This window comes from Lagenorhynchus albirostris, chromosome 1, assembly GCF_949774975.1.
Source record: "Lagenorhynchus albirostris chromosome 1, mLagAlb1.1, whole genome shotgun sequence".
Classification (NCBI taxonomy): domain Eukaryota; kingdom Metazoa; phylum Chordata; class Mammalia; order Artiodactyla; family Delphinidae; genus Lagenorhynchus; species Lagenorhynchus albirostris.
In genome coordinates, this window is record NC_083095.1 from 14,643,635 (window position 1) to 14,669,573 (window position 25,939).

At 44.8% G+C, this 25,939-nt stretch overlaps 1 protein-coding gene and 1 pseudogene across 7 annotated transcripts in view; one reads left to right on the forward strand and one right to left on the reverse strand.

Annotated features, from left to right (window-relative positions):
• FOXN3 (forkhead box N3) overlaps nt 1-25,939 on the forward strand; it is a 404,980-nt gene that overhangs the window by 300,801 nt on the left and 78,240 nt on the right. The window lies entirely within an intron of this gene.
• On the reverse strand, nt 24,444-25,033 carry LOC132517636 (large ribosomal subunit protein uL6-like; annotated as a pseudogene).

The window sequence follows — 25,939 nt, forward strand, 5'->3', positions numbered from 1 at the left end:
CCACTAGCAGTATTGTATCTTTTCAAGTCTCAGTTCCTCCATCTGTGAAATGCGAAGTAAGACCCACCAGGCGAAGTCACGGGGAAGATTTACATGGGGTCACCTCCATGCCTGGCATACAGTAAGCACTCCGTAATTAGAAACGACTACAACCATGAGGGCTTGGTGGGTTTCCTTAGGTGCAGTTAGAAATTGCACGCCCCACCCCAATAAAAATTTAAAACAAACAAACAATAAACAACAACAAAAAAGAAACAATAGTTCAGCCTTCCAGCCAGGGTCCTGATTCCCCCTCAAGGAATACACATAACAATAACTTTGAGCTGTTTTGCAGATACTTAAACCCCCCACCAGGTGGGAGAAGTTAACTGTCTGCTGCCCACAGGCATGTAGACCCCAGACTGGTTAGAACCAGAAGGTTGATCATGTGGACTCCCACTTACCTCTCCACCAACCATTCAGAAGAATGTCCACGAGCTGACCACGCCCTCTTTGAACCATTACCGTAAACCTCCTCGCTACCCCTCCAGGTCAGAATGTGCAGTTCTGAGGGCGTGAGCCCGCTGTGGCACCGTTTGCCTGGCAAAGCAATAAAGCTCTTCTTTTCTACTCCCCCCATCCCCCGCCAAAAAAGAAAGAAAGAAATTGCACGCCCCTGGCTTTGAATCCAGCGCACTGCTTCTGTGTATGGCCCAGACTGAGGCTGACCCCAAGATACATACGTAAGTGAGGATTGAGGGGGGCATCTACTGAAATTTTCATTGTAGTTACTTTGAGCCATGGGATCATGGGTAGTTTTTTATTCACTTTCTACTGGCTGCCATCAGGTTGTGTTGGTTAGACAACTAAAGTATATAGAAGAATAAAATAAATCGTACAACTGCTAGTTTATGTTCATTAGGTTATCGTTAGTGGTTCGTTTATATCTTCAAAGATCGAGCAATGTTTGCAATAATGTAAAATGGCAGAGTGTTTAAGGCATTCTGGGCTACTTAAATCTTAGAGAATAGGGAAGCTTTAGATCTCATCCCCTCCTTGTGCCTGATATATGTACCTGAGACTTCTTTTCTTTTTAATAAACATGAACCATATCCTCACATTGTTACGTGAGAGAAATAACAACTAGCAGAATGACAAAAACAGGTCTCGTTGCCCATACACATGAGACCCAGGGCAAAGCTGGAATGCACCCAGACCATGCCAGCCAGGAGACCTTTTCTGGTCCACCCTTTTGATGCAGATGGGCAGAGTTAGGGCTAAGAAGGACCCGGAGCCCCTCTGTATTTTAACGGTACATGGCAATCACCACAAGCACAGGGGAGGTCTTCCCTGCAGCCCAGAGCTCTGGTCCAGGCTGCCCCACAGGCTGAGCACCCCCCCACCCCGAGATTCTTGGCCACATCAGAAGTGCTCCTGGCTCTGTGCTCGGGAGAACAGAGTCTCTAACCGATACAGGAAAGCACTTCAGTGGCAGATAATAATCTTTTTGATCACGTTGGAGAACAGGTAGTATTTGGGTAGTGAGCTCAGTTGAAAGCATGAAGGAGGGTGATGTGGGGACATCGGGTGCAGGCTGTTTGCTGTATCCAGGACTTTTAAAAACTATTACGTGTTTTTAAACAACTGGAATAATGTTCCGGTCTTCTAAATGATCTCTTCTTGTGTGATACACAGTGCCACAGACTTCCAGGATCTATTACTTGCCTGTAATTTTGCAGACCAACCTGGTACATTTCCATGAGGACCAGAAATTCCATGTGTGGATCTGCTCAATGGGATTGAGAGACAGTAGGTTCAGAATTGAACATCAGGATTCCCGATTTTGAATGTGTATAGCTGTTGAAAATATTCATAATCTTAAAACATATTTAATATGCAGTTTAGAAATGTTTGCAGGTGTTCTGGGACAACTGGGGCCATTGGAAGGTTTCTGTTGGGGGTAGTGACCCCAAAGCCAAAAGGTTTCCTCGGAGCCCTAGTCTCTACTTCTGGTGCTTGTTACCATCTGCTTTAGGGCTGTTGTGATGAAAGGGCTGCATGTCAATGACTATATTTAATTAATTTGTCTAACATATCCTACGTTGTTCCAAAAAGAATTTGCAATAGCTTATGAAAATGCAGTGCAACTAGAATTTTTTTTAAAGGACATGCAACAATCAAAATAAAGGGAAAAGAAGGGTAGGATACCCAAGGTAAAGTTAGGAGATAACATTAATATATAAAATTAATATCCTAGGTTCTATGTATTGGTTTAAAGGATAGAGCGGTCAGTCATGAATGTGGCTCTAAGCTTCCCGGTAGCCAAGGCAACGAGAGAAACACAATCACTTGTATAGTTTAAATGTTCAGGTTAAAATCAGCTTGTTACCAAAGAGGAATGCAGAAGTCCCTGGTGCTAATTTGTCCTTTAGATCATCAGAGAGCGTGAGAGAAATCCTTAGTTATGTAGCAAGATGCATCCTGAAGATCATGGCTAGTTTCACGGGCAGTTTTCTGTAACATCTCTTCAGGCAGGGCAATGGCAACGAGGTGTTTAGAAGCCAGTTCTTCAGTGATAGCCCAGGGATGTTGCCATCTTTAGGCTGGGGTAGGGCCATGGAATCTGTACTTTTAAAAGCTTCCAGGTGATGCTCATGTTCATACAGACTTGATAGCTTCTGTTTTAGGCAGTGAGAAAAATGTAACTAAACCAGGTAAGTGTCCAGAGCTAGAAATACTGGGTTGATGAGTTGCTAGTGACCAATCATGTGAGAGGCCCAAATTCACCTGTGGAAGTAAGTCTAGAGAGGAAGGAGGGGAGAGTGAAGGAGCTGAAGGGACACAGCGAGGGGAGAACGGGACGCATTCCCATGGCAGACCTCTCTTCACATTTTCTCCACCCCTTTTCGAGGTTGAGTTTAGAAGGGAAGCGATACAGATTGGGAAGGTATACTGTAATGTGAATAAAGACGTTTGAAGGTAAAGCACATTGAATATATCTTTAAATTGGATCACTTGAATTATTAGTTATACTTATCATTATTGAATATGAATTCTTTAAATTAGAAAATATAATAAGGTTTAGAAAATATTTACCAGTAAACAGGGCTCCAGTGGTATTGGCTTTGTCACAGGGGCTGCCACTTACTAAACTTGCCTCTTATGTGCTCGGCATCGAGCTTGGGCCATACCTGCTCCCCCCTTGCTAGACCTCACCGTAGCCCTGTGAGGAAGAGGCATCGTAGTCATCTCCCAGTCACTGGCGAGCAACTAAGGAAGGAAACGGAGGAACTGGGATCTGCTCCAAATTTGCCCATTCCAGGAGAATCCAGAAACTTGGCACTCCATTTGTGGTTAAGTGTTCTTTTTTCTTTTCCTTTCTTCTTTTCCTTCTTCTTCCTTCTCCTCCCCCTCCCCTCACTTCCCCCTGACCCCCTTGCTGAAATAAGGTCAAACATGAAATCAGAAGTGTCTGGTTGAACTAAGGGGTTAGGGGCCAAGAGTCCCCTGCCTCAGCCTCTCTCACAACCCCAGTGTCACCCTCTCAGAAAGGCCATGGAGCGCCACTGGGCCAGGATCTCACTGGCATCCCAAGCCGTGGCCTGCAGCGCTTTTGTAATGTGACTCTAAGCCCCATTTGTCATGGCTCTAGTGTGTGTGTGTGTTCAAAGACATTCCAATTTTCAGCCAAAGGACAGATGGTTATTTCCTATTTCATTCTTTATGAAGTCTCGTTTACTTTTACAAATTAGAAGAATAAATAGACAGTCTCTATCGTGGTATTAGGATACGATGCCCAAAGTTTGGTACAAGTGCACACACCACTGTCTTTTCATCTGTGTGTTCTGAAGAAACCCTGCCCCTTGGAGAGTTCTCACTGGTACCCAGGCTGTGCACTTTGTGTAACGCTGAGGTTCAAATCGGCCGAAGACATGTGACCAGGGAGCCTCTCACACCAGGGCCGCAAACGGAAATCGGCTCCAGCGTTTCAAACTTTTTGTGGTGAAAATTCAACCTGATGGGGAAGCCCAGAGTGGATTTTGAGAGATTTTCTCATCTAGCCTCCTCCCCCAGAATCGGATTATGCACAAATTGGTACTTACAGGTGGTAATTAGTTCTGTTCTTAAAAGATTTCTCTAGAGGATAATTTTACTACTTTCTTCAATAGTACGTTTCAGCCTGAATTTCTGGAAGGAACTTCTTCCCACTCTTTAATTTGAAATTCTCTTCTTATGGTTTAAATATAATTTCCTTCTGTGCTCTGTGAAGAAGAAAACAAATAACAAAACAACAAAATGGGTTGGTCCCCTGCCTCTTATTATTATAACACCTTGGAAGTGTTGCCATCAACACCCATCGACCCTGTGGGAAGACAGTGGGACTCAGCCTCTAGCAGTAGGGTGGGTGTGTATCCTTACGTGTCCGTGTGCCCGTGAGTCGGCAGAGGAATTGATGATGGTGATTAATGGGAACCTCCAGCCCCTGCCCCAGTTACCCCCACCGCATACCTGCAGTATGGGTGGCTAAGGAGTGCTTCATTTTCCGACTGAACAGTGGAGTTTTTCTCTGCTCGAAGATAACTGATTTATATTGGTTTATACAGGGTTCGAACCTTTGGCCTCAGTGGTTAACCCCGTGTGTTTTCCTACTCACCTAACCTGCTACTCACACAGAAACCAATCTAGTTTTCAGATTGACCGGGTCTTAAATGAATAACTCGAGGAGTCTAAACTACACTGCTTTTTATAGGTTCTGATTCTTTGAAGATTCACAGAGGTCCCACCTGCTCAGGCTTCTGTTGGCAGGATATCAACTGTGGCCTCATCGCCAGGTTTTCCCTGAATAATGAATGAGGCAGTGTCGAGCAAGTCAGAAATAGAAATCAATAGAGCTAAATCCCACCAAGAAGAGGCAGCCCGGCAGTGGACTGATAGAGAACACTGAGGCCACTGGGTGCCAAACACAGTAATGCACAGCCTTGCACTCTCTCGAGCTGGGGAAAGAGAAAACAGAAGGCTCGTGACCTGGGAAGAGTCGTAAGGGGTCAGAACTTGGGATGTACCTTGCTCAGTGGGAAGGAGGAAACGTGAGCAGACGGTCCAGAGCTCAGCTTCTTTCCTGCCGATAGAGCAGCAGCTTGGTGCGCAGATCTCCCGGGAGCCAAGCACCAGACATCTTCATAAATCCCATGTGTGCAGCTGTGTGACCAAAATAGACCCACACACGGCCTGTTTGTCCTGGCTGCGAGGAACGTGGCAAGACCGCGAGGTCTGCAGAGACATCCTTGATCCCTGCCCCTGCTTCCCTTGGTGCTGAGCTGCCCACCAACCGTCTGCTCAGGTGCAGCCCCCCGCCCCACCCCAGGAGGGGCGCACAAAAACAGGCTTGGTTCACAGGAGGCCTTGTCTTGCTGATGGACTGATTTTAGTTTGAGGGAGATTGAAACTCGTGGTGTGGAGAGCCTTTTTTCAATGCCAGTTGTTCCATGAAAGACTACTCGATCTCCCCTTTGAAAATGATAGCAGGCATCCTTCGGGAGGACGTGGGGATGGCTGGCAGGAAGGGCAGGGCTGTACCAGCTAATTCTACTTAGTTGGCTGGCAGGTAACCAGACTTAATCCTTTCATTAAAGGCATATCAGGTGCGCCCGTTGGATAAGTGTTCAGACACACACACACACACACACCCTTCAGACTCCTTGTGAACCTCCATCACCCATGGACAGGGGTTTTGTGCCTTAGGTGCATTGGAGCATTAACCCAAAAAAGCATGAGAACCACTCGATATGGTTTTAGAATGTGTAGGGAGGGCTTACTATGCAGAGGGCACTGATGGAATCTCACTGATGAATTCTTGAGGACCTTGATGAGGGTCATGTTTCCCTGAAGATCCCAGTTTGCTGACATCTGAGTTTGGACACCAGGCCTTATTAATGGTTCTGTTCGAATTCTGTTTAGAATATTCTGTAAGGTGTTTTGAAAAGAGTGTTGGACCGGGAACAAGGACTTCTGATTTGATCTTTGTACCACTCCTTCAGAGCCAAACGTGTAGGGTTTGTGTTCAACTCTGCACCTCATCCGGATGGGAGTGTTGGGTGGCATCATTTCCTAAGGTCCCATCTAACCTCTGTTTACAGGAATAGACTTTTGCCATAGGATTTTTTTTTTTTTTTTTTTTTTCCGGTACGCGGGCCTCTCACTGTTGTGGCCTCTCCCGCTGCGGAGCACAGGCTCCGGACGCGCAGGCTCAGCGGCCATGGCCCACGGGCCCAGCCGCTCCACGGTATGTGGGATCTTCCCGGACCGGGGCACGAACCCGCGTCCCCTGCGTCGGCAGGTGGACTCTCAACCACTGCGCCACCAGGGAAGCCCAGCCATAGGACTTTTTGTACTTAATTTTTCTGGCTCTTCTCGTGCTCAGTGCTGTGTCTGACCTGGAGTGAGTCGATGCTTGGTGAATGAGTGAATGAGTAGATGAATGAACGCAGACCAGCAGTACTCATCTGAGTAGACAGCCTGTGCCTGATATAAGTATGGAGAGCTCAGGCTCCTTGGGTTTGACTTGAGTCCACACAGTTGGAGATTCGGGCATCACTTGAAACTGTGCATTTGTAGAAAGGAGAACAGCAAGTGGCAACGTGGGCAGGTGGCTTGTGGAGACAGAAGTGTTGGCATGACTGTGTGAATTTCTCCAAAGACACTGAACAGCGCACTGTGCCCTTAGCCTTCTGGGCCTTCATCAGGAGAAGGATTCGGTGGCACAGCGTCACACACTCCCTGTGTGCGGGGTAGGGGGGTGGGATGCTGGGGGAGAACCTGATGGAGGGGCCCCTGGCCTCTGAGAACCTAGCCTCCAGGACAGTTCACTGCACAGATGTACTGTGTTCAGGAAATCCAAGTGGAGGAATAAAAAAAGCTCTAAATCGATATAGGAGTGTCATTAAAGCACTTAGCTCGCCTGCGGATCCCCGCTAAGTGCCTCTAATGCACTGTGTGTGTGTGGGGGGGGGATCAACAGAAGGTCCACTTTGGGCGGCAGCCGGGAGGGTGTGGCCAAAGAAGGTGGCCTTGAGGGCTCTGGGTCTGAGGAGGTGAGGACAAGAAGCTCTGCCGGGGCCCCTTAGGAAGAGACGTATGTTCAGAAGCACAATTTGTCAACGACCCCACCCAGCGGAGGGCACAGACTGATGGGCCGGGAGGGGTGGGCAGAGGGCAGGTGTGGCACACAGATGGGTTTTGTTTGTCAGACAGAGTGACTTTGAACATATAAATTCATCGTCAGTGCTTAAAATTAGGAGTTTCCCCAGCAGTGTTCAGATTTCTGGCTCCTCTTGACAACTTGGAGATACAGCAGCACGGGGCCCACGCTGCCTCGGGCCAGGAGCTGGCTGGACCTGAGTGGCCGTGCTCCGTGATGTCCGGGTTCATGGTTCTTAGCACCATACACCCTGCTTCACTCGGGCTCTCGCCTCTGAGTCACTGGTTAGAGAGCAAGCTTCCCAGTTCTACTGGGGAAATAGTCCAGGTTTGGGCAATTAACGCAGCCCTGCTAAAGGTAGGATAGGATGGTGGCGACGGCCGCTAAAACATTTGGAACTAACTGCTCGCTATGAGTGGACTGTCTTCTAAGCGTTGCGCTGGCTTTAATTCACTCAACCCCATGGAAACCCATGCAGGCAGGTACTGTTATAACCTGTTCTGACAGATGGCGAGACCAGAGCACAAGTTTCATAATTGGAATTAGCTGCTCAGGTGCAAGCAGTTCTTCTGTGACAAAGCTGGGATTTCCACCCAAACGAGCTGGGTCCTGGGGCCGCTCTTGACGGATCAAGGAAATTGACCATTATTGAGTCTGGTGTGGGTGGCACTGGTGCCCAGGGCTTTGTGTGGCCCATCGCCACAGAGTCTGGTACAGCCTCTGGGACACATACACATGAGGGAGTGGAGACTTGGAGAGGATAAGGGACTTCCTCAGGGATACAGCTGGAGTCTTGAATGAGGGCCGGAGAATGAGGAAATCCTAGAGGAGTTCAAGAAGGCAGTGAGGGGGCTTCCCTGGTGGTGCAGTGGTTGGGGGTCCACCTACCGACGCAGGGGATGCGGGTTCGCGCCCCGGTCCGGGAAGAACCCACGTGCCATGGAGTGGCTGGGCCCGTGGGCCATGGCTGCTGAGCCTGCGCGCCCGGAGCCTGTGCTCCACAACAGGAGAGCCCACAACAGTGAGAGGCCCGCGTACTGCAAAAAAAAAAAAGAAGGCAGTGAGGGACTCAAAAAACACAATGATGGCTAATGAGAGGGAACAGAGGAACTGGAAAGAGGGAAGAGGAGGCAAAAGATTTATAAGGAAGGATCTTGACAGACATTTCTGTTTATTCTCTTTCATTTGGAGCAAGGTTGAACTGCGGTTCCCTTCTGGTAATTTGTCATGTTTCTGGGTGCTCCAGCCCAAAGGCATTAGCTCCCACCAGCCAGACTTCTACCTTAAGAAACGACTCTGGGAGTGAAATAAGATCTGATCTTTTCTGTGCTCTCAGTTGAGATTTCTGCAGCCCAGTCTATTTCATGGGAAAGAACCATTTGATCTCCCCCGCGGACAGCATTTCAGGGCCAACAGGAGGGACCGGGCCTAATGCAGTGATGAAAACTGGAATCGCCTCTCCACCCTGAGGCAGCATAAACATGTAGCAGCCCTGGGCAGTGCTCCCTGGGGAGCTCCTTGGATTCAGTCTTCCAGAACCTTCAAGCCCTAGCGTGAATGTCAGGTTCCTGCTGCAGGCCCTTTTCCACGATGCCCATGAACCCTTACAAGAGTAAGGCAAGAGGATGCCTGCACACGCACGTGTGCGCCCTCCGTTTTTGGTCCCCCCAGGCCTGGGCCATCTTGTGTTATGCCTCGATGAGCGCTGACAAGCGGGGGCAGCAACGAAGCCATTTATAGCTGAACTGTGGCGGCCCAGGTGCCCAACGCACTGCGGCACGCTCTTCTCGCTGGCATGGCCCACCAAGACCCATGCGGAGACAAGACACAGACGCTCAGTGCCCTTGACAGGCCCCTTCCAAGCTCTGCCTGACCCTGTCGCCTGTCTCTCCATAAAGAGATGCCCTCCTCAGGTAAATCGGGTGGTTTCCACAGTCCTAAACCTCCCCACGCTTTGGGGCAATACATTCACTGCTGTATTTTCCATTTCTTTAGTGGAAAACCTCCGCAAATTTTATATTCTGTTCATGCTGTATCTGTGTATTTAGTCAAGCAACAGTGTTTTTGTTTACTTTTAACTCTCCCTAAAGTTGCATATAAAATGAGGCTCAGGTAAAAGGTATCATTTTCATCTTGGCTTTTCAAATACCATCACGTGTCAGGGGTGCAGTGTGGGTGGTAGCAGATGACCCAGTATGAGAAGCTCATGTCACAAAAGTAATCCTAGGCTCTGTAGCCTGGGTTTGGCTTGTAGTTCACCAGGTTATTGGCTGAGAGTCCTTTGTCAAGTTGCTTAACCTCCATTTCCTCATCTGCTAAGTGGGTATAAGGATCACCGCTTTGTCAGGTTGTTACAAAGAGCAGAGGAGACGATTCAAATGACTAAGCATGTAAATGACGCCTAGTAGATACTCAGTAAATGGTTGCTGTTCAACATACAGTACTTCCAAAGAACTTTTCCCCAACATTTTCAGCCAAACCTGTGAATTCTTAGCTAGTGTATCACAAAGCTACTTTATGCCTTTGAGTTGTTTTATGACTCTGTCCCCTCATTTGTAAATGCTTCAAGGTCAAAGACCATATATTCAGACGACTTCATGCTTCTCATAGCATATCAGTAGTATTCTGTAGGTATATTCTATTATTTGTGCCTAGAAATGATTTTATGGATCAAAAATAGCACATTCTATTAGAACACAAAGAAAATAACTTGAAAATGAAGAAACATTTCATAAAGGACATGGCATTTGGGTGGGGTCTTTATATAGAAGGACAGCAGGGCATCTTAAGTGTTTGTTTAGCTCAAGTCAGCCCCCTCTATCCTACTAAACTAACAAGGTACACCTACCTCCTCCCACATTAAATATCGTTATATATAAACTATGCTCTTGACTGGTTAGTATAATGTTATTTTTAGAGACATTTAAGTGATTTTTTTTTTTCTTTAAATTTACAAGGTGCTTTTGCAGTGAGTTTGCTTTTCAGGTCTCATTTTTGTAGGCCTTGGAAAGGTTGGGGACCCCAAAAGCATTAGAATTAGGGGACCTGATGGATCAGACAACTAAGAAAAGGATCCCAGGCAGAAGGGGTGGTTTTGTGAGTGAGGTTGGATGGCCTAGGACGTATTTCGGGACGGTGCCTTTATCAGGTGTGACGGGGCTGCAGGAAGCATCTGGGAAGTGGAGAGTACAGTGGGAAGAAGATCAGAGGTTAGAGAAGGAGGAGGTGGTGCGTTCTAAGGAGGTTCTCAAGTAGGGGCGCTTAGTTAGGAAAAATAGAAATCTAGCCCTTTCAAAGCCTAATTTTATTTTTTTAGATAGTTCTCGGTAAAGATCTTTTGTTTTTTTCTTTCAGTTAGCAGGATGGGACATATATGAGTTTGGGGACAGCAAGGACACTTTCTTGACTGTGCCGTTCCCTATGGGCCTGGCAGAGTAACTTGGCTTCTTGGGGTCCAGTTCCTCACCTGAAAAATGTGAGTGTTGGTCTAGGAGACATCAAAGGCTGTTTTACATTGTAACTCACAGATGTCTTTGTAGATTCTCTCAAAAGTGTCTCATTGCTAACCATCACACAGTACACTGGAGTTAGTTATACATTTATATCTTTTAAAAACAAAACACCTCAGTCCTGCTCAGTGGCATTAGTCCAGTGGACTGGAGGAGTCAGCTCACTTCTTCTGTAAAGAGCAGATAGTAAATATTGTAAACTCTGCAGATCACACAGTTAGGTTTTACAGCTTCTAAACTCTGGCTGTGTCCTGTAAAGTTTTATGTACTGACACTGAAATTTGAATTTCATATAATCTTCATGTCACAAAATATTCATTTTTTTTCAATAATTAAAAAATATATAAGCCATCGTCAGCTCGTAGGGCATCCATACAGAGACAGACACATTTGGCCCATGGGCTGTCTGTAGCTGGCTGACTTCCGAATTAGTCTGCCCCTCCTCGGCAGCTGTCGGATTTTATCCAAGCTCCTGCTGTAGTCCCGCACACCTCTGGGCCTCTATGGTGTTGTACCGTCATGTGTTTCTCCCAAGCATCTTATTCAGGGACCGTGAGACCTTTCTCCACAGCCACAGTCCCTGGCGGATAGTAGGTGCTTGCTGAATGCTTTCCAAATGAATGGTGTAGTAATTGTCCCACTTGCAGGATGACTCTTGTCTACATGAAACATTGGGAAATTATTGTTTCATTCCTAGAATGCAGCATCTGTTTGGATAGATCTGTACTGGAAGGTATTTATTGTCTGTCTGCATCGTTGAGTGGCTCTCCTAGCATTTCAAAGGCTGCAATGCTTGTAAATAAATTCTCCTTACCTGACAGCCGCTGTTCTAAGAATTACTCAGCTGAGGAGCTCTGTGTCTGTGATTCCAACTAAGTGAAGATGCTGTCAGATGAAAGGGGAAAGGGCTTGGGAAAGGAGGATGGAGCAGTGACAGGGAAGACAGCAACAGAGGCCTTGACCGCCCCAGGTCTTCTATAAATACACCATGTGGGTCCACAGGAATTTCTAGATACCTTCCTCTCCACCCTGGCAAGCTTTTGAGAATACAGCCCATCTGTTGAGTCCAGACTCCCAAGAGGCTCATTTAAATGAGCCCCTGAAATATTTATTTTATCACTTGTTTGTAATTTTAAGGCAAGAGCTTTATAATTTCAACTAAGGAATGGTGTTCAGTATTCAAGCAAGGTGGTGTTTGTCCTGGCTTCCACTTGCCCGTGAGAGACGCGAGGCACTTAGGGAAGATGACTCTTGCACAGAGCTGTATATCTGGAGGATATAATGCCAGGAAGCACAAAGAAGAAATTATGACCATTTACTTGTGTATTATTTTCTCAATTTGAAGCACTTGAATTCCAGAGCTCTTAAATCAAGAGGTTGAATTCCTGGCATTTTAAAGTAGACCACTTGAACCATTAGAATGGCTTTTTAAAAAATTCACCAGTTTCTTGGATTATTTGCTCTAGAGATTTACTTAATTGAAGTTTTTGCCTTTTCATTTTCCTTCAAACCAAAGTGATTTCTACAGTTAAGGAAGTTTTAATTTTATTCCTCTGGGTAGAGTAGATTTCATACTTCAGTCAGTTCCCCAACAGGTAAAAGCAGGCAGTTTTCCACAAGTTTCACATAGCGCACTATACACAGATACACGCTTAGGGTTTCAGCTTTGACTTTCTTCCCCATGGGCATCATATCTGTAAATACAATGGTTGCTACATTTTCAGGGTCTTAGGCCCATATCAGCTGAAAGCTGCCTTTGATTAAAACCAGCCATCAGGGAAGGGAGAAGATAGGGATGGGAAAAATATCAATAATGAAGTTATAAAATTGTGCTAGACACCGATTATAGATCATTTGCTTCTGTTGACGAAAAGCAAAACAATACTAAAATGCAGAAGTGTGGAGGGTAGAACTAAGATCAGAATCATCTATTTGCACATTTATAAAATGCCTATTGTATGTTAGTGACAGTCTTAGACCGGCAGGAAACCAGCAGTGAATAAGTACTAAGGTCTCTACCCTGTGACATATATATTTTAGTGGGAAGACAGAAAGCAAACAAATGGAGAAATGAATATGTAGTGTGATCTCAGGTGGGGATACTTGCCATAAATAAGAATAAAGCAAGGCAAGGATAGAGTGGTGGTCTTAGGGTGCTATTTCAGGGAAGGTAGGCAGGAAAGACCTTTCTGAATAATTGATGTAGGAACCAAAATGATGAGAAGGTACCAGTCATGTCAGCATGTAAGGGGAAGAGCTTTTTAGGCAGAGGGCAAGTGCAAAGGCCCTGTGGCAGGAACAATCATGGCTTGTTGAAAGAATGGCGATATCAATGTGGCTGGAGAGGTATGAACAAGATAGAAGGTTGTAGGAAAGGAATTGGGAGTGGCAAGCAGAGGCCAGATCATCATAAATCATGAAACAGAGACTGGGGTTTTATTCTAATTATGATGAGAAACTGTTGGAGGGTTTTGAGGAGGGGCAAGACTTAATCTGGTACGCTTTTTGTAAAGATCACCCTGGATATATGTCAATCCCAATCTCCCAGTTCATCCCACCGCCCATTCCCCACTTGGTGTCCATATGTTAGTTCTCTACATCTGTGTCTCTATTTCTGCTTTGCAGATAGGTTCATCTGAACCATTTTTCTAGATTCCACGTGAGAACCTACTTTATAGCACAGGGAACTCTACTCAGTACCCTGTGGTGACCTAAATGGGAAGGAAATCCAAAATGAGGGGATATATGTATACGTATAGCCGATTCACTTCTCTGTACAGCAGAAACGAACACAACATTGTAAAACAACTATACCCCAATTTAAAAAAAAAAGTTAGGGAGTTTGGGATTGACGTGTACACACTGCGGTATTTAAAATGGATAGCCAACAAGGACCTACTGTATAGCACAGGGAGCTCTGCCCAATGTTATGTGGCAGCCTGGATTGGGGGGAGTTTGGGGGAGAATGGATACATGTATATGTATGGCTGAGTCGCTTTGCTGTGCACCTGAAACTATCACAACATTGTTAATCGGCTATACTCCAATATAAAATAAAAAGTTTTAAAAAAAAAACTGTAAAACAAACAAACAAACGAAAGATCACCCTGGAGAGTGGAGGACAGAATAGCTGGGCAAGTGGCGGGGTCTGTGGAAGTGGAATTCAGTTAAGAGTCTACTGTCATAACCCAGGTGAGGATGACAGCAGTTTGGCCAGGGTGCTGGCAGTAGAGGTGGTCAGACATGGCTGTTTACCGTAATCTCTTAGCAGAGGCCTTGAACTATACAACTTTTTCTCTCTCCTTAACATAATTCAAGCCTAAGGTGTAAACTTACTGAATTGTCTGTTTAATTGAACCTGGAAGTACGATCTAATTTGACATCTTCTAGTAATTCTTCTCTGCCCTCTCCTAGCTCTCCTGGATTCTGTAAAGCTCCACTAATAACCCAGTTTTTTTGGTTTTACTCATCAAAGTTTTCTTAGTTCCCAGGCGTGGATATGAGGGCAAAGAGGTAAAAAGGATATCCTTCAGGTTTGATTACAATAATCATACTTAAGTTCTAGATATACTTTTCAATTTACAGAAGTTATTTTATTTGTGTCTCTGTTTTTGCAACGGAGACTCTTGATAAAGGATGGGTGGATGGATGGATGGACAGTTGGGTGGATGGATATTTGATGAGTGGAAGGAAGGAAGGAAATAAAGTCTCTCCCTATACTCTACACCCTGAAATCGGAGGGAGAGGAGATAATATTCATTTAATTTGATTTTCTCAGTAATCCAGATTTGAGCTTTTTCAACCATGTCCTGCCTTCTCTTTTCTTCAGCTATGCAGCTCCATTCCCCAAACAATGTGAGTTAAGAGATAGGGACTTAGCCAAGATTCTCCCCACTCTCTCTAATTGCCCTTCACTGGGGCCTTCAGAGCACTGAGCATAGGAATACGTGAAACCCACCGTTTCAGGGTAAAGGACCTCAGCCCTGGGGTATGTTCCTCATGGGCCTCTGATCTGCTGTAGTGCAGACACCCAGGCCTGGAGGAAATCATGCCCTGGGAAAGTATATCTTTTCATTTAAAGATGTAAAACAATTAAAATGTGAACAGCAGCTGTCAGCGGTGGCCTCTTACCATTAGGGTAATGTAATGGGAAAGACTGTTGATATTTTGGGGTTGATGAAAATGTCGACCTTTTTTTGGATAACAGCTTTATTCAAGTGTAATTCACATACCATACAATTCACTGGTTTTTAGTATAGTCACAGAGTTGTGCAATCGCCACCACCATTAATTTCAGAATATTCTTATCACCTCAAAAAACAAAAAAGCCCATACCCTTTAGCCATCGCTCCGCCACCACACCCCCAAAATGATCATTTTTTAAATCAAATTTGTAAGTCATTGGCCTGCTGGAATTTGCGCTCTGATCATGAGCTCTCCGAGAGGGCGCCTGTAGGCTTGCAGCATGCGGAATGGGTAGGGCAGGTGGGGCTCTGTCCCCTTGCTGCTTACCATGTGTCTCAGGGGGCCCCCTTCCCTGCTGGGGTCCTCCAGAATTTGTGTGTGTGTGTGTGTGTGTGTGTGTGTGCGTGCGTGCGCGCACACGCACGCATGTGTGTTTAACCAGGCCACTTACAGAGCACACACAGGGAAAAGCTCCACTTTTGGGGGAGAAATGTGAATTTTGAAGCATTCTATTATGTCTCTTTTACCTGAAAATTGCTTCTTTCTCACGGAACTGCTTTTCCAGAAGAGGGCCCTAGTGGATGAGACAGTCTTCTTTACTTTATTTCACAAGTGATTTGTAATCTTGAGGCTAGGCGCTCCAAATGGCGGAAAAACGTATACCGCAAGAAATATCCAGTTCAAGAGACGGGGACGAGAAAGACCAAGCTCCTGTTTCTGTCTTTCTTTTTTTTCCTTCCAGCGCCTTTTTCAAGCACTAAAAGCCCAAAAACTTTTAAAATGAGAAACCTGTAGTGAATATTGTTTCTTGCTTTCAAACAAGAAAACATTTCTTGCCCTGGAGTATTTTATGCCCCAGAACACTTCTTTGATATTTCGAGCTACAGGGTGAAAATTGTCAGCTCTCAGTCGATAGATCAGTGCAGCATCCTAAAGACGGAAACAGGAAGAACGTGACCGATGCCCACCTGCGTCTCTTTTGCATGTCTCTTTTCCAAAAATAGGATGCGTGTGCATTACACTTAATTTTTCCTTTGTATTTATTAGCGTTTTGGTATCCCTTTGCTGCATAAAAACATAAAAAGCCCAGAACTTAGGTTATCCAGTTCTGCTGCTGCTTTGAATTCAGACTAGCTTTGCAACTTTTGAAGCTTCAGTTTGCCCATCTGTGAAATTCATTCAGCAACCCCTACTGTGTATCCCATAGCACTTCCATCCACCTGACAATATAAGTCTTGATTATTTTCCATCTCCTCCTCACACCCCTACAATATCAGCTCCTTAAGGCCGGGACTTTCTTCTTTGTTCATTGCTGTATTCCCAGCATTTAGAACAGTACTTGGCATATGGCAGGTGCTCCGTTAATATGAGTTAAAGGAAATGAGCACACACATGCTCATTTCGGAAGCACGTGCTTCAGTGCTTCCTGACTTCCTACCTGAAGTCAGGAAGTTGGACTTAGATGATTCGGAAGGGCCCCTCTGGTTTTTAACATTTGATCATCCATGCCAAAAGCCCTCTCCGGAAGCTGTTCTGACACATTTTTGTATGTGTATGAAGGATAACGGGGTTTTCACATGCCCTGATCTGAACTTCTTGTGTGTTTCCCTTTTCTGTAATCTTAAGGAGAAAGTTAAGTCTGGGGAGTCTTCACTCTTGTAGCTATAAGAAGACAAGGTAAGTGTTTTTCTCTATGGTCTCCTTTGAAGTGAAACTCTTATACACATCATATCCTGAAGGGCAGATTTCTTTTTGTGTATGTATATGTCAGCTTACATATTAGCACATGCCCAGAGCCTAATGGGAAATCAGACAACAAACCTAAAACAAGTCTAGTAAATTTGCCTTTTCATACCCTTCACACTTGATGAGATTTTCATGAAATTGGTAGGTGAACTCTGAACATATTTGGCCATAGGCAGATTCCTGTTTGTCTTTGCTTCCTGAAGGTAGGACTCGTAGAAGGACTTGTAGATGGTATTTGTAGGTATGGGGTAGACAAGGGAAAATATTTCAAGACTCCTGGATTATTTGGGGACCTTGCCTTGGGTTGCCTTTGTATTATAAGGTCAGATTTAAGGTCAGGAAAGACGAGTACCAATACGATACGTTTCTGCCTAAGAAAATACTTCGGCTTTTGCTGAAACTTGATTTCATTTTGCTTGGTTTCTCAGGGTGATTTTGCCTCAATTCTGTACAAATAGGATTTCTAGATACTTGGTGTGAAGATAAACTGCATGTCTCTACTCGTTGACAATGAGTTGGGTTTTGCAGGTTGGTTTGTTGTAACTTTTTTCTCTGAGCATCTCCATTATAGCATCAGTGCAGAGAGATTTTCTTGTGTAGCCAGGGCTGCATATAGCTTTTTACTGTTTTCATTCTCCTGCGAGATGGACTTAGGGGAGCTCTTATGTGAACTGAGGCGTGTCAGGGAGAGCGCTCACATGGGTCCATTGGCGGATGCAAGGCAGACACGGCTGTGTTTAGATCCTCCCTCAGAGTTGCAGGAGCCCATTCGCGCCGCTCCCTCACCTCCGTAGGTCATGGAAAATGGCAAAAGTAGGATCGTTGAGGTAATTTTTTGAAGCACTGTTATTGTGGTTGACATTGATCACTTACTACTTCAGTTGCATTCCATGATGTCAGGTTTACTGCATTTACCTGTAGAAGAAGGAAAATAAACCCTCTCAGAGAAGAAAAGGGCAGCATTATTATGTGTTCATGGAGTCATAATATGGCCTCATTGTCTCTCGCTGCGGCCATCAAGGATGTATTCATATAAAATAACACAGCAGAGCTGATGCTTAGAGGTTATGAAAGAACATACAGGGGTTGTCAAAGCTATATCTGGGTTAAAATATGTTGTGAGACTCCCAGCCCTCCTCAACAGAGGCTGTTTAAGGTACAGTGCGGGTATTTGTGCTGCTTTCATTGTATGCATCCTGAATGAAGAATCAGCTCTTTAAAAAGAACGTTAAAAATAAAACCCATGTTGTAGAAATCTGACTTAGCCCAAAGAGATTGTGGGTGTCTTAAATGGCTACTCATTTCCCAAGGTGGCTCAGAGGTTTCCTCTTGGTCGTGAGATATTTTGACATGGCATCTGTACTTTGCCTTTTAAAAACGATGTTCTGTCTGTGAAAATACATACATACTTCCTCACAATCACTTGTATGACTCTTCGGGGATGTGAACCCCAAACCTCCTAGGAGGGAGGGTTTGTCTCCTCCTGTTTCGGAATTGGCCTCACCCCAGCTTCTTGCCCCACCAGGTTCTGGTTTCCAGCTTGGACCATTTCATTTCTCTCTCCCATCAGGGGGCAAGACCGGTTGAAGAAACTCTTGTATAGAGAAAGTGTAAATCATACCTCAATAAAGCTATTAAAAAACACACACACGCAAGCACCCTGATTAATGGACTGTGCCATCACTATGTGAATACTGTGCGTGGTTTTTAAAAATAGCTCTTTCACTAGAGTGTTTCGGTTGAGGGTGTGTGTATTCTTGGATTGTTTTTTATTATTATTTTTTTGTATAGCATTGATAGGAAAAGATAGAACTCTTATACTAATACATGCAGTATTTAGATTGGATAATACTCCCTTCTCTTTTTATGGTGATTTCCTGACTTTCTCCTTTGCTTTTCCCTGCTACTTAAGCATCAAGTCTCGGGCATTTTCCCAGTGTAATTGTTGATTAAGTGCTGCATATCCTGCAACGATTATGAGAAGATTATTGTATTCAGCTTTTAATCTTATGAGTGTCAAATATTTTACTTTAATGGTATCTTTATTGTTATTATTCTTCATAGCTCTTTCTGTTTGAGTAATGTAATCAGGCAAAATAAAGGTAACAGCACAAATTCAGCACTTCTAGAGTAAGAATTCTTTGTCTCAGAATGGAAAGCGCCACCTGCTGGCTGTTCTGAAATGCTGATTGGGGTCTGCAAAGATGGAATTAGGAATGCCTTAGGCCTCTTTTGGTTGCAAGTAACAGAAAGCAGCTAGCTCAAGAAGAAATATATATAAAGATAGAGACCTATTGGAGGCAGTACCAAGGGTCTCAGGACCCCAAGGCCAGGCTTGTAGCTGGGAGGCACCAGGACCGGGAACCAGACGGCTGCCAAGAACGCAGGCAGCGCTCACCTCCTCGCTGCTTCTTTCTGCGCGTCCTCTGTGTTTTCTCTAACGTTGTGTGTGAATTGGTCAGTGGTCATCGGTAGCTTTCAAGCTAAATATCCTCTGAGGACGAGAGCAGCCCATGTGGACCAGCCATCTTTTGGTCTCAGTTCCCAATTCCCAGGAGCAATGGGAATTCTGACTGGAACAACTGTAGTCATGTGACACCCCCCCACCCCAGTCCAGTCAGCTGGTCCAGGAGCGCCGTCTCATGACGTGAATCACGGCAACCAGGGGCTCTCCCCGTTGGCGAGGGAAGGCGCAGCTCCAGAGAAAGAGGCTCGGTGTGAATGGACCTGACACCTGCAGTAGGGCTGTGTTTGTATATTTTTGTGAGAAGGACGGCGACCCTGACTCCTCATGCAGCCTTCAGGGATGCCCCACACACTTCTGCAGGAATCTGAATGCATATTCCAGAGCTTGGGTTTCTGAGGGGAACCCCCAAAAGCAATTTCTAGTCAACTGCCTATTGCTTAGCTGGGCGAAAGGAATCAACAGTATGAGTAGCTCCAGTTACTGTTTCCACAGAACCACTGATGTCTCCACTTTATAGATGGGGAAACTGAGGCTGGAAGGACAATGTGTCACCTGTTGTCATGTCACTTGTTCTGGCTGACTCCAAAATGCAGAGCCAACCATGGTACTAGGTTTGGGCTTTATCTCTACAAGCCGACAGCCGATGCCTCATGGGTATGTAGGGAGGACAGTAGGTGGTTAATAGGGAAGTGGCTGGTTACACGTTGGCCTGAAGTGGAAAATTTGCTGGGAATAATCCATATTGAGTAATATTTGTGCACATCGTGAGGACTTAACCTCAGCATGAACTTTCTATATAGAAACCTAAAATCCATGTAAATGTTTTAGTTGGACTTCAAGCCATAGGGCATCACTTTGAGTAGAGCGTGTCACAGGGATAGAGTTCTGACTGGTCCAGCCAGTGTCATCCCCTACTCATCGCTCAAAGGATTGCATTGTCTGTAATATGGGGGACGGCGCTAATTGGAAAACTGTGGCTTTATCTATCAGTGCTAACTAACAAGATCATGGAGCCAGGGAGGTTGGAGCAGTTTCTCCAAGAGTGATCATTGTGGGTGGTGAGTATTGAGTGAGGTGTAGAGAATCAAACTGTCTATATAGATGCTGCTGCCATGGAAAGAGCACTGGGCTGACAGTCAGGGTTCTGGGGGCCAGGCCCAGCCACTGACCATCTGTGAGACCCCAGGCAAGTCACTGCCTGCTCTTCACCACTCCGCTTTGTTTCTCCCTTTCTTTTTAATATGTTGTAAAAAAAAAAAAATCATAAAGTACAAAAAGATATATAGTGAAAACTGTCATCCTCCTGTGAAAGAAATACAGCTCTAGTCCCCCTCCCCAGAGGTAACCGGCACGATCAGTTTCTTACGTGCCGTTTGATAGCCGATGCCTTTACACACCTGAGTAAGTGTGCACATTTATGCAGACGGGGACATACCATATGCATTATTCTGACCATAAAGATCTTTCTGTATCAATGCATATAGAGCTATCCTTTTTTGGGACTCCGGAGTTTTTCACTGTGTGGCTGGATTAAAGTATCCTCTGGTCTTGGACATTCTACAGATAGGGTTGCAAAGTGGCGTTTTGTTGGTTCATTTCCTTAATTGAGCGAGGTTGAAGGCCATGTATATTTTTTTCTGTATGTTCCCTCCTTGTGCCCGCTGCTCTTTTTTTTTTCCCCCATTGAATTTTTCTTTTCCTACTGCACCTCATTTTCCAAAGAGGTAATGATCCAAGTGCCAGTCATTTCTACAATTAGGAATATTTTAGCCGGGGGAGAGATCTGATGGATGTTTACTGAGAAGCCCGGGTACCTGGGAAAAGGCCCCGCGTCAGCTGCGGAGGCCGACTTCGTTTACCCGGTCCCTTTCTTCCTCCCCATTGTTGTTGAGGTGAGGTCATGCCGAGTTCCTCAACAAGCCTCAGACTTAGTAGGGGGAATACCTGCCCAATAGTGGGGCTTGACCAGTTTTTGCCGGTTGAACAAAAGAGAGAACATGGCATCGTGGGATGAGATTATCTTTGGGATCAACTAGTTCTCTAGACATTGACCTGGGTTCAAATCTTCTTGGCTCCAGAATTTGCAAGCCATGCAAACCTCTCTGGACCACAGTTTCCTCGTCTGTAATATGGGAATAATAATACTGATGTTGCCAGGCTGTTCTGAGCAATAGAAAGAACATAGTAAAGTATCGAGCACATGACAGGTTTTCAGTAATTGACAGCTTCTTGTATTAGTGTCATTGTTCTGATCAGGACTATTATTGCCATCACCATAAACCCAACGAGTGACAGTAGGGCCATGGGCTAAGACTAAACAATTGATTCACGAGATGACCATGTTATATGAGATTGTGACTTTTGCAGACCATCTGCGTCTTTGCAATAAAAGTTTATTTGCACCTACATTGATTTCATTTGTCTTGTGACCATCATTTTCTTTTACAGAGGCTTTAAGCCTCTGTTGCTAGACATAGTACATAATGCCCGTGTAGTTTCAATGCCCATCCAGTTTTCGGGCCTTGAAAAGGGAGAGTGATTTGAAAGTATTCTACTTGAATTCTTAGTGAGAAAGATCTGAAAACTCTGCTCCTCCCCTTGCCTCCCCCAAGAAGTCTGAGAGACCAAAACATAATCTTTCTCTCTGCATCCCTTAAACCCAACTTAAGAAATTAATGAAGGAAGATGGATAGAGTGAAATAAGACTCATCGAGAAGAAATGGGAGCCTCCTAATTGATTCCCACAAAGCTGCTGGTTATTTACAACTAGGAAAATTGCCTGCTTGGAGATACCGGTTCAGCGCTCTGGTTCCACTGGTTTGACAGGAAAAAGTCACTGCGCCTGGCTGGAAAAGCTCTTAGGGAGGAGGAAAGTAGAATGAATTACATCTGACTGTTTTTCTTTTTTTTATGACTATTTCTTATTTTTTTTAACTGTTCTTTTTTTTTTTAATTAATTAATTTATTTATTTGTCTGTGTTGGGTCTTCGTTTCTGTGCGAGGGCCTTCTCCAGTTGCGGTGAGTGGGGGTCACTCTTCATCGCAGTGCGCGGGCCTCTCACTGCCGTGGCCTCTCTTGCTGCGGAGCACAGGCTCCAGACACGCAGGCTCAGTAGTTGTGGCTCACGGGCCCAGTTGCTCCGTGGCATGCGGGATCCCCCCAGACCAGGGCTCGAACCCGTGTCCCCTGCATTGGCAGGCAGACTCTCAACCACTGCACCACCAGGGAAGCCCACATCTGACTGTTTAACACCATCTCATTCATAGATTTCTGCCTTTTCCCCCAGTGGATCATTCGCAGTCTCTTTTTTAGTATATAATTGTTCATTTTAAATTTTCATGTTTGCTCTAGCTGGGTGTATGTTAATTACTGGCAGTCTGTAATTATGTTGTCTATTTGTCATTTCCATGGCAGCAAGGGTAGTAAGCTAGAACTCTTCCAATAGCAAGAATTTTAATTTATAATTCCCTCCCCCCAAACCATTTAGAAATTGATACGTTTCACTCACATTCTAGATGTAGTTCAGTAAATGCCATGTTATTGATGTTCATTATCAGGTTTTAAGCTAAGAAATGCCGCTGTAGCCGGGCGCGGTGGCGCGTGCCTGTAGTCCCAGCTACTCGGGAGGCTGAGGCAGGAGGATCGCTTGAGCCGAGGAGTTCTGGGCTGTAGTGCGCTATGCCGATCGGGTGTCCGCACTAAGTTCGGCATCAATATGGTGACCTCCCGGGAGCGGGGGACCACCAGGTTGCCTAAGGAGGGGTGAACCGGCCCAGGTCGGAAACGGAGCAGGTCAAAACTCCCGTGCTGATCAGTAGTGGGATCGCGCCTGTGAATAGCCACTGCACTCCAGCCTGGGCAACATAGCGAGACCCCGTCTCTTAAAAAAAAAAAAAAAAGAAAGAAATGCCGCTGTACTCTAACTTAGAGATTCCCAAGATTTTGGTGTATTCATTCAATCCACAGCCACTTATTGAGCACCCACTGCACACTAGGTGCTTGGGATATATTCTCTGAATAGAACAGACAAAATAAAATATTCTGTAGTTCTCTGTGTAACAGGACTGCCCAGCTGACCCCTAAAGCCACTGTCTGGCTGGCGGCCATGGCTGTGTGTCCCCTAGGCTGCCAAACACTTGTCTGTTCCCAGCACTGTAAAAATGAGGAATATGGTAAGAAGTTAGAAGCCCCTGGCAATTAAAGTTATTATTTCACATTAAAGTCCCCCGATATGATATTGGCAGCTGAGACATACATGGAAAACATAATAGTTTAAAGATCATCAGATTAGTTCCAGACATCCCCAGGATCTGGGGGCAAATTAAATTAGAGGTACATCAAATCGATCCAATCAAGAAACAGGTCTGGGATTAGGGGGCATGTTCTTGCTGTATGGACCAGGTAAACGAGTGACCGTTGATACTGCCTAAAGCCACATGCCTCAAAGGAAGTTCCAGCACCCTAGATTGAAACTGACCCCTGGAAATGATTCCCAAGACTGGGCTGTTCTGGTGCTATGACTACAGAAGGTGGGGACTTGGGACGGGTCTAGAGTGGAGCTGAAGACTAAAGGTTCAGTGAAACTGATTTAAGAGATGGTCCTGCTGGTGGATAATGCTGAAGAGCAGGTGCTTACAGGAGAAGGGATCTGGGGGAAGTTAGGCAGTTGGAAATGCTCTATCTAAAAAAGGCATATGGGGCTTCCCTTGTGGCGCAGTGGTTGAGAGTCTGCCTGCCGATGCAGGGGACACGGGTTCGTGCCCCGGTCTGGGAAGATCCCACATGCCGCGGAGCGGCTAGGCCCGTGAGCCATGGCCGCTGAGCCTGCGCGTCCGGAGCCTGTGCTCCGCAACGGGAGAGGCCACAACAGTGAGAGGCCCGCGTACTGCAAAAAAAAAAAAAAGGCATATGACTTGAGTTCCCCATAGTCATTCAGCAACTTTTCTTTAGTACTTATAGAATGTGGTAGAGTGTGAACAAGACAGAGGTCCTGCCCACATGGAGCTTCATTTCACTGGGGGAAGCAAGACAGACAAATAGGACAGACAGATGGACAGATAGCCAAATGTGATATAATATAATGTTGTACAGTTAGGAGTGCTACAAAGAATTATAAATGGGATAAAGGAATAGAGTGATCAAGGTATCCTACTCTATTAGTCGTTTTTTGCACTTCACTAGTTCTCAGTATGAGAAGAAGACATTAAGGGGAGGGGTGGTCACGGTTTGTTCCTTTGGGGTTTTTTGGGTTTGTTTGTCTTCCCCCAAATCAATACAGGGCTTTTAGTGACTCTTTAAAATATCACAGAGAGGTCTTAGGAATCATCTGGCATCTTGTTGTTTCTGTAGCTGGATAACTTAAATCTTATTCATCACCTGCCGAACTGGTCCTTCTGCAGAGATGTAGATACCATCTAAAATTTTTCTAATATTCTTGTTTTCAACTGTTGTGGCTTGCTGAATCAAAGCAGGTGAATTTGATGCAGTTTCAATGTCATTTTCTTTGAGAATTAACTCACCTTTCTGGGCTTGAGGTACTGAACAAGTGATGTCTGGCCTCACCTGAGCCCGGAGCATCTGTCTTTTGCCCTAAAAATTTCAGATTTCAACAAGAGACCTGTTCTGAATAACAACATTGATGGGGAGATGAGCATATACAGACCTCATTTTGTAATGGAAACCCAACATAACACCCTTGATCATGTTCTGTTCGTGATACAGATAGTCGAAAAGTGGCCAGTTTCTTTCTGTATCCCCGCCATTTGTCAACCTGGAGCCTCTTTCTTTTCTTTCCAAGGAAACTGAGTTCTACATTGATATGATTGAAGTCCCTCCAAAAGGCTCTTCTGGTTCCCTTCACAGTAATTGTGTGGCCCTTCACACAGTAATTGTGTGATGTCAGAATTTTCTGGAATATCTGCAGGCTGATTGCTGAGAATGGTCTTCATTCTCATAGTAGATGCAGCAAAGAACAGTTTTTATTTTTAACAAACCTTATGAGATAATTGTAGATTCATATGGAGCTGTAAAACAATTGTAATTCAGAGAAATTCTGTTTCTCCCAATGGTAACATCTTGCAAAACTATAGTATAATATATATAATCTCATCTGTATCTACAAAAGAATCTTGCTGGGGTTTTGATAGGAATTGCATTAAGCCTGTGTATCAGTTTGAGGACAAATGACATCTTTACTACGTTGAGTCTTCTAATCCATGAACATGGTACACCTTTCTGTTTGTTTAGATCTTCTTTGATTTCTTTTATGAGCATTTTTGTAGTTTTCAACATATAAGTCCTATATATGTTATATTTACACCCAAGTATTTCATTTTTCTTGAACAATTATAAGTGATATTATTTTTAAATTTTTGGTATCCATTCATTTATTGCTAGCATATAGGAATATAGTTGATTTTGTATGCTTATCTTGTATTCTGAGACCTTGCTGAATGTACATTTTAGTTCTAGGAGGCTTTTTGTATATTCCGTAGGAAGTTCTATGTAGACAGTCTGCAAATAAAGACAGTTTTATTTCTTCCCTTTTGATCCATATGCCTTTATTTCACTTTCTTGCCTTATTTCACTGGTTAGAACTTCCAACACTATATTAAATAAGAGTGGTGAGAGCAGACATCTTCACCTTGTTCTCAATCATAGGGAGGAAAGCATTCAGTCTTTCCTTATTAAGCATAATGTTAGCTGTAGGGTTTTTTAACAGATGCTCCTTGACAAGTTGGGTAAGACCCCTTCTATTCCTAGTGTGCTGGGCATTTTTATCATGATTAGATGTATTTTTCATATGCCTTTTCTACATCAGTTGATATGATCATATGATTTTTCTTCTATAGCCT